We start from the raw sequence: 10,240 nt of genomic DNA, 5'->3' as shown, positions 1-10,240 counted from the left end.
GCTGAAAACACCAATCAAAGAAACTACAGACTACAAAATGTGCCGTGGATAGCAGGTTTGGGCACTGTCCAGTAATCTCTGTTCCCACCAAACTCCATACAGTTCCCAGAGCTGAGATTTCCTCTAAATCCAGGATTTAACCATGTGTCTCCATGGCAAGCCCGAGGTTCAATTCCAGGAATCAGGTTTGGCCTTTCTCCTAGTACATTAACAAGACTCCAGTAAGAACTACAGCCTGTCAGCAAGACAAACTCAAAGATTAAGACCAGCATCATCACAGTATCTTCCAGCAAAGCAAAGATTTCCAGGAAATGATATTTCTGACTTTGTAAGAAAGCCAAAAATGCAATGAAATATGAGAATACCAAAGGGAAGAACAGAGGTCAGAAGTACAAAATGATCTTTAAAACCCTGCATTTTCACTAAGCACATATTTAAATAAAATGAGAAAAAAAAAAGAACCACTCGAAAGCAAGAATGCATGGTTCCAACAGGTTTCAATGTCCATTTTTTTCCTAAAATCAAACATTTGTGTAACCTCTGATCATACGAATGGTGCAAAAATTTTAGCCATATGACGGATTCTACCTAATGTTTGTCTCAGCAAAGCAACTGAGCCCCTTTCAAAGTATCTTTCCAAATAAGAAACTTGTTTAACTTTCCCGGACTCTGTGTGTCTTAGAAATACTACCACATCCTTCACTCCCCTCTATCTTGGATAGCTTAAGAAAGTTAAATTTCTAACCTGCTTCCACCAGAGGGCAGTAAATAAAAAACAACCTGTTCACTGAACACAATTTCTTCTAGAAATTTGGATGTAAACAAATGTTATTTTCCCATTAACCTGCATTACAGGCTCAGAGATGATCATCGCTACAAACGACTGGTCACTCCTGGACATCTCCTTAACATTCTAGCTCTATCACAGGCAGCATGACCTGTGAACATGTCCCAGAATGAAGTATGGGAGGCTGTTTTTATAAAATGAAAACATATCCCTTCACCTTCAAAAGCACCCATTCTTCAAGATTTGCAGATACTAACTAATATATATAAAATAGATTATCAACAAGTTTATACTGTATAGCACAGGGAACTACATTCACTATCTTGTAGTAACTTACAGTGTAAAAGAATATGAAAACGAATAAATGCATGTTCCTATATGACTGAAGCATTGTGCTGCACACCACAAATTGACACAGCATTGTAAACTGATTATGCTTCAATAAATATATATATAAAGTAAAATATACATAGAGAGAGAGTACCCATTCTGTCCACTCACCCATGGCCTGCCTGGGGGTCTAAAGCCCCTCCCCTGCGGGTCCAGGAGCTGTGTGGGCACCACTGACTGCATATCACTGTTGTCAGAACAGACGCTGGCAAGAGGCCACAGGAGCACTCTGACAAGAACTGTGGCTGCCAAGCAGGAATCTGGCAAGAAAAGGAAGGACAGGGATGCCACCCAGTGGTCAGCCGGCGGCCTTGCTGCCTGTGTGATCCACAGCACCGCCTCAACAGAAAGCCCGAGAATACAGTTTGCAGGCTCTGCATCTGGAAGGTAGCGGGGCCAAGAGAAACCATCATGCCAATCTGACTACATCTCAGCCACACAGCCTACCTGTCTCAATTGCAAAGCAAGGATGAAGGAAGTGACCTTGAGCCAGGAATCTGGGTGCTAACTGGAAAAGCTACCTGGCTGAGAGGCTCTCAAGGGCAGCTGCTTCTCAGAACTGCCCTGTGGCTTTTCAGACACTGAGCCCTGGGACCACCAAGGCCTCCTGAGTTACAGCCTCCAGGGATAAGGCTTAAGAAATGATTATTTCTAAAAAGATTTCTGGATGACTCTGATGCAGTAAGTCTCAGCTAGGCCCAAGACTGCCTTGTGGGAACCCAGTGAGTTAGCCCATTCTTCCATCTCTAGGCAGGGTCATGCTTCGGGTCCCCCAGCTCTGCAACTTTTTTTTTTCCTGACTCTAAAAGCTTTACACATCTATTCTAGTCATCCACTCTAGGGTCGAAAATCCCCAACCATCAGGGAATTCTCCTTTCTGGTCAGTCCACAATCTGTTGTGTATTAGCTGCATAACCTAGCCTTCGAACACCTCATGAATATGTGGGATTATGACAGTCCTTAGGTTTGTGGGAGAAAGTAAAATGCTTAGAGCAGTAGCCATCACTTAGTAAGGACTGAAATGCTTGCTATTGGTCTCCGTTATTATTATTCTCTTCCGGCTGCTCTTTTAGCGTACTTATTTTCATTTGCTTGGTCCCTAAGGATATAGTGATCATGCTGAGTCTAGGGCTTGATGTCCAGCTGGCTGTCTTTCCTGTCTGCCCCAACCTTCCCCAGGCCTGTGCAGCTCTTGCTGTTACTGAGAGATTTACGTACAGGCTCAGTTGACCCATTTTCTGAGCTAATACTGATCACAACAGGAGCTTCAGTGCCCCGTTGGCAGATACTGGAATGGATAAAAGCATTTATGGAGGACCTGCTATGTGCCAAGTGCTAAACAAGGCACATTATGTATATTACCTCATTTAATTGTCCCAACAGCACTCCAAGGTAATAGGCATTAGGTTCCCTAATTTACAGAGGAGGAAACTTGAGTCCGAGAGGAAAAGGTGTAAGTGTACACTTTCCCTGGGTGCCCCCAAAAGCTAAGAAATGAATTGCTTCCTGGGATGAGCTCTGGGTACCTCTAGCCAGTCTTTAACTCTGATTACTACTGATGGCCCAGCTTGTGTGTCCTGGGGTGCTGCCCAGCAACCAAGTCGTCATTAGCACAGCTGCCTGGCCTGCTTATCTGGGACACCTTGTCTAACACCTGCAAGCTTCTCCCAAGGAAACTGAATCCTGTTTCCTACATCCTTGGTCCTGGAATAAGCATAGCTCTGATTGATGGGTGGATCCTCCAGGCCATGACAGGGCAGCTTGCCGGACCTCAAGCATCATTCATCACTGCACCTACTCCAGCAATACACCTCCCTCAAATGCACAGCTGCTGGTGGAAGCAAGTCCACATTTGTCAAGGCTCGTAGACACCATATACACAACTATTGGCTGCCCTTTCCAAAAAGACCAAGCCGACAATTGTCTCAGTCTCCCCAGCAATATGTTCTTTCCTGGTTCCAGCATTTCTTAGTTTCCCACCACCTGAATTCCTCATATCTGAGCCCACTCTAGGCATGCAAAAGCGTGCCGTGTCAAGAAATGCACGCACCCAAATACACGCAAGCCCACTGGCATACAGAATGGAAGAATGAGATAAGGACGAATACATAGCACAATAAAACTGGAAAATAGTAAATCCTGTTACTATACTCTCATAACCTATTTGACCTCACTTGAATTCAGGAAATATTTATAAACATGTCTATAAATACAGGAAACAACTTATTAGGTAAGGTCATGGGGGACACTAAGAAGACCAATAGATAATCCTTGCTTTTAAGGAAATAGAACTTTAAATAACAGTGCACAAGTTTCAGTGTTAATATTAATACAAGACAATGTATGTTAAGGACGACATGAATCACCTGTTCCATATGTGCTGGAGGATTTAATCAGAGAAGACTTTGCCACAGATTCGGGGGGTCACAGGCAGCTGCCCAGAAGGAGTTTTCTGCTGGGCACTGTATGATAAGCAAAAATTATCTAAGCAGAAAAGCTGTGGGATGGCCCACGAGGATTCACCAGAGAAAGGACCAGAATGTATCCAGCAGAACTGGAAGCCACTGACAGCACTTGAGCACCAGGCCTGCAAGACTGGGGCTGGACCATGGACAAAGTTGAATGTGGAGTTGAGGGGACTTGAGTTAATCCTCTAGACAAGAGGATCCCTATGTGATCTTTGAGAAAAAAATGACGTGGCAAAATTGTACTGTGGGAAAATATGTGGCAATAGTTAATAAGAGGCTTGACACATTCTCCAGCATTTATCGTTTGTGGACTTTTGAATGATGGCCATTCTGACTAGTGCGAGGTGATACTTCATTGTAGTTTTGATTTGCATTTCTCTGATAATTAGCAATTTTGAGCATTTTTTTCATGTGCCTATTGACCATTTGTATGTCTTCATTGGAGAATTGCTTGTTTAGGTTTTCTGCCCATTTTTGGATTGGGTTGTTTGGCTTTTTTTGTTACTAAGTTCTATGAGCTGTTTGTATATTCTGGAAATTAAGCCCTTGTCAGTCGCATCATTTGCAAATATTTTCTCCCATTCTGTAGATTGTCTTTTTGTTTTATGGTTTCCTTTGCTAGGCAAAAGCTTATAAGTTTAATTAGGTCCCAATTGTTTATTTTTGCTTTTTGCTTTTATTTCTATTGCCTGGGTAGACTGCCCTAGGACAACAATGCTAAGATTTATGTCAGAAAATGTTTTGCCTACATTTTCTTCTAGGAGGTTTATAGTGTCTTGTCTTATTCATAAAGCCTTTAAGCCATTTTGAATTTATTTTTTGTATGGCATGAGAGAGTGTTTTAACTTCATTTATTTACATGCAGCTGTCCAGTTTTCCCCAACACCATTTGCCGAAAAAACTGCCTTTTCTCCATTGTATATTCTTGCCTACTTTGTTGAAGGTTAATTGACCTTCAGTGTGTAGATTTATTTCTGGGCTCTCCATTCTGTTCCACTGATCCATGTGTCTGTTTTTGTGCCAATATCATGCTGTTTTGACTACTGTAGCTCTGTAGTATTGTCTGAAGTCTGGGAGGGTTATTCCTCCAGCTTTGCCCATTTTCTTCAGTATTGCTTTGGCAATTCTGGGTCTTTCTGTGATTCCATATAAATTTTAGGACTATTTGTTCTAGTTCTATGAAAAATATCCTGGGTAATTTGATAGGGATCTCATTAAATCTATAGATTGGTATGGGTAGTATGAGAATGTAGTTTGGTGCAGTCATTATGGAAAACAGTATGGAGATTCCTCAAAAAACTAAAAATAGACTTACCATATGATCCAGATATCCCACTCCTGGGCATATATCTAAAGGGAACTCTAATTTGAAAAGATACATGAACCCCAAAGTTTATAGCAGCACTATTTACAATAGCCAAGACATGGAAGCAACCTAAATGTCTATCGACAGATGACTGGAAAAAGAAGTTGTGGTATACATAGATAAAATGGAATACTGCTCAGCCATAAAAAAAAAAACAATAAAATCATACCATTTGCAGCAACATGGATGGACCTAGAGATCGTCATTCTAAGTGAAGTAAGCCAGAAAGAGAAAAAAAAATACGATATGGTATCACGTATTTACAAAACAGAAATAGACTCACAGACATAGAAAACAAATACTGTTACTAGGGGGAGAGATGATGAGAAGAGATAAATTGGGAGTTTGAGACTTGCAGATACTAACTACTATATATAAAATAGATGAACAAAAAGTTCCTACTGTATAGCACAGGGAACTATATTCAATATCTTATAGTAAACCTATAATGAAAAAGAATATGAAAATATGTGTATGTATATGTATGACTAAAACATGCTGTACATCAGAAATTGACACACTGTAAACTGACTATACTTCACTAAGTTTTTTTTTTAATTTAAAAAAAAAGGTAAGAGGCTTGGAGGATATCCTGGAAGGCAAGGTGGTCTAGTTGAGCATTTCCAAACATGTATCTTAGCATGTTCTTCGTAACATAAGTAAACAGTTAATAAAAGATATTTCAATGTGAAATAAAGGAAGGCTATACTAAAGTAAAAAGGATGTCTTTTTGCAGATCTTCTCAGAGCCTTTACTGTAAGGCTCTGAAGGAGATGTAAAATGAAGTGTTTCCCAAATTTCTTATCTGCCTACTGAACTACTTTCCACAGTGAATCTTATGGGACTAGCACTCTGAGATACAAACTTTGGATGACTGAGGGTGGCCTGAAACAAGGGACAGATGTCATTTTGAAGAAGGTATCCACAGATCTCTGCTCAACGTTGTGGGAATTAAGGGAGAAGGAAGAAAGGAGCGACAACTCTATCCTTTCGTCCCTACACTTCAGACATGTTGCTGTCATTCTTGACTCCTGTCTTTCTCTCAACCAACCCATCTAATCCGTCAGTCATACCTGCTGAATCTATCTTCAAAGTTATATCCACTTATCATCTTCTTGGCAACTTTTCTGCAGAAAACCACTATCATCCATATAACTGGTCTCTTCCTTCCAACCCTGCACCCCCATGGTTTGTTCTTTAACAAAGAAGTCAGGGTGATTGTTTTAAAACTTAATCAGATCATGTCACTCCTCTGTTCAAAACTCTGTAATGGCTCTGTTCTCACTCAGTGTAAAAGCCAAAGTCGTGACAATGGACTCAAGACCCGGATTGTCCTCTGCCTCCACCCATGTCACCTCTTCAACCTCACTTCCTGCTACTTCACCCCTTAACTCCACTCCAGGCACTCTGGTCCCCTTTCTGCTCCCTGAATAATCCAGGTACACCCCTACCTCAGACATTTGGGCTGCTTCTTCCCTCCATGGGAAATTGTATCTTTTCTTTTAAACTTGCTATTTTTTATTGTCCATCCATTGTCATCAATAGGAATGTATGCCCCAATAGAACAAGGATCCCCCACCCCACCCCATTTTGTTTTATTCCTGTTGCCTAGCATACAAGAGGCACTGTATAAACTGAACTAGTTACTTAAATTCCAAAAGCAATGCTGTAAGTTGGTTTGAGAAGGCATTATCTATATTTCATAAATAAAGAAATTGAGAGTCAGAGATGATATGTGATTTGTTCAAAAGTACAAGTTAATGGTTAGTTAATTTACCATTTTCTAGTTTTCATATTAGAATCTAGGTCTCTTGACTTTTCAACTATACAATAACATGGCTGTGGAAACAGAAAACTAGTTTTAACAAATCAAAATGGCTAAATGCACAGAATGCAGTAGGTTTCCTCTTTAGGGGGGAAAAGAAGAATTATGGGCTAAATATCATCCATTTCCTTTAGCTCTTAAGGACTGTTAAAAAATAAAAATTTCACTTATATGCTACATAATATGTCTAGCAAAGAAGTAAAATGGAGATAAAAACAGAAAAATACAAACCCATCTTAATGAAACCTCACTCTACAGAGATTCATCACAAGTGTGAGCTACTCTAGAGGACCCTACTTATATGACAGACAACTTAAGGGGCTTTTTCTGACCCAGGGAAAGGATAATATCTATGCTGGCAAAACCTAAGACGGCAAAAATGAAAAATATGAAAACAGAGAAGCAACAGTTCTTACATAATATATCTATTAAAAAACAAACAAACAAAGAAAAAAAAAAACAGCAACCAAACAGCCCAGCATACCAACGCATCCATGAAGGCACAGGTATGATCAAGAACTGGGAGAGAAGAGGAACCGTGGTCTTTTCTGCTAGAGAGCGTAAAAATTCTCCTCTAAACTGGACTTGCTCCCTTCCCAAGACCGTTGGGGTATCTCTGCAGGGACTCTGCACACATTAGGCTAGGAATGACTGGATTTATGTTTCAGTTTATTGGAAGTGCCCTACTACGCTATTCTGATACCTTGAGATACTGCAGAATGGATTTTTGCCAAGAAAAAATGAGGAGTGAGATGGAAGGAAGAGTTGTAGAAACAGACACTCAAAAGGCTAGTGAGGTAAGGAGCCTGTTTGAAAAAAGACAGTGTTCTAGACCAGTGGTTCTCAGGATTTAGCATATATCAGAATCAGCTGGAGGGTTGTAAAAAGCACAAATTGTTCAGTTCCACCCCAGAGTTTCTGATTCAGCTGGTCTGAGAATTAGCATTTCTAACAAGCTCTCAAGCAGTGCTGAAGTTGCTGGCAGGGAATTACATTATGGGAATCACTATTGTAGATGTACCAGTTACCTAAATAGGACTCCGCATTGGGAAATGTGTGACAAGAAACTCGCAATCCTCTGGAAAAGCCCCATAAAATCTTTTTCATCTTTTGTTTTTGTAATGACGTATACTCAGTTTGCAACGTGTCGATTTCCAGCATACAGCATAATGTTTCAGTCATACATACACATACATATGTTCACTTTCATATTTTTTCTTTATAGCTTACTAAAAGAAATTATATATAGTTCCTTGTGCTATACAGTATAAATTTGTTGTTTATATGTTTTACATATAGTAGTTAATATTTGCAGATGTCAAACTCCCAATTTATCCCTTTCTATCCCCTATCCCCCCAGTAACTATATTTGTTTTCTAAGTCCGTGGGTCTGTTTCTGTTTTGTAGATAGAAAAAAGAAGACACTAATGAACCTTTTTTTAGATTCCACATATGAGTGATAGTATATGGTATTTTTCTTTCTCTTTCTGGCTTACTGCACTTAGAATGATGATCTCCAGGTCCATCCATGTTGCTGCAAATGGCATTATTTTATTGCTTGTTAAGGCTGAGCAGTATTCCTTTGTATAAATATACCACAACTTCTTTATCTAGTCGTCTGTCAATGGACATTTAGGTTGTTTCCATGTCCTGGCTATTGTAAACAGTGCTGTTAGGAACACTGAGGTGCATGTGTCTTTTCAAATTAGAGCTCCCTCTATATGGCCAGGAGTGGGATTGCTGGATCATATAGTAAGTCTATTTTTAGTTTTTTGAGGAATCTCCATACTGTTTTCCACAATGAGTGCACTAAACTACATTCCCAATGGTGTAGGAAGGGTTCCCTTTTCTCCACACCCTCTCCAGCAGTTCTTATTTGTAGACTTTTTAATGATGGCCATTCTGACTGGTGTGAGATGATACCTCATTGCAGTTTTAATTTGCATTTCTCTGATACTTAGCGATATTGAGAACTGTCTCATGTGCCTATTGGCCATTTATACGTCTTCACTGGGGAACCTTAAAATGTGAGAACTTGGAAGCCCCTTAAGAGGCTCTCTTGTAACAGAAGGCCAAAGAGGTTACCTATGTGCCCAAGTTCATGTTTCTCAAACTACAGATTGAAACCCCCTTAAGGAATGGAAAATCAGTTCAGGATACAGTGACCAAGGAAAAAAGAGAAAGACTCAAATCACAAAAATGAGGAATGAGAGAGTAGACATCACTGCTGACCTCTCAGTAATAAAAATGATCAAAAGGAAAAACTATGAATAATCATATGCCAACAAATTAGAAAACGTACATGAAATAGACACATTCCTAGAAAGACACAACTACCAAACCTGACTCAAGAAGCAGCAGTAAATCTGACTAGACTATTACAAGAAATGAAATTGAACTAATGATAAAACCTTCTCCCAGAAGTTCGAGATTTGCAGATACTGACAGGTGTGTATAGAATAAACAAGTTTATACTGTATAGCACAGGGAAATACATTCAAGATCTTGTAGTAGCTCATGATGAGAAAGAATATGAAAACAAATAAATGTATATTAATGTATGACTGAAAAATTGTGCTGTACACCAAGAATTGATACAACATTGTAAAATGACTATAACTCAATTAAAAAAGAAAAAAAAAAAACTTTATCCCAAAGAAAAATCAGGCTCAAATGGTTTTACTGGTGAAATCTACCAAATGTTTCAAGAAGAAATATCACCAATACTACATAAACTTTTTCCAAAAAATAAAAGAGGAAACCCTTCTTAACTGAAGAATAAGGCTGATATTACTCAGATACCAAATTCAGACAAAGATATCCCAAGAAAAATGAACTACAGGCAAATATCCCTTATGAATATAAACACCAAAATCCTCAACAAAATACTAGCAAAACTAAACCAGCAACATATGAAAGAGATTACACTATACCATGATCAAATGGGATTTATTATCAGAATGCATAGTTGCTATAATATATGAAAAATCAATTCAATACAATATAGTAAAAGAAGAAAGGACCAAAAAAAAAAATGAGTGATCAACTTAATAGACTCAGGAAAAAAAATGCTGACAAAATCTACTTTTTAATTTTACCATTTCACTATTAAAAGCATTCACCAAAGTAGTTATGGCAAGGAAGTTCCTCAACCTGGTAAAAAGCCTCTATGAAAAACCCACAGCTAACATACTTAATGGTGAAGGACTGCACATTTTGCCCTAAGATCAGAAAGAACACAAGGATGTCCCCTCCTCTTGCCACTTACAGTCAACATTATACTGGAGGTTTTAGCCAAAAAATCAGGCAAGAAAAATAGAAAAAAGGCATCCATATTGGAAAGAAAAGAGTAAAACTATCACTATTAATAGATGACATGATCTTGTATACACAAAATCCTAAGG

This window comes from Camelus ferus, chromosome 6, assembly GCF_009834535.1.
Source record: "Camelus ferus isolate YT-003-E chromosome 6, BCGSAC_Cfer_1.0, whole genome shotgun sequence".
NCBI lineage: Eukaryota > Metazoa > Chordata > Mammalia > Artiodactyla > Camelidae > Camelus > Camelus ferus.
The sequence above is the reverse complement of the archived record's forward strand: the minus strand, read 5'-3'. Positions refer to the sequence as shown.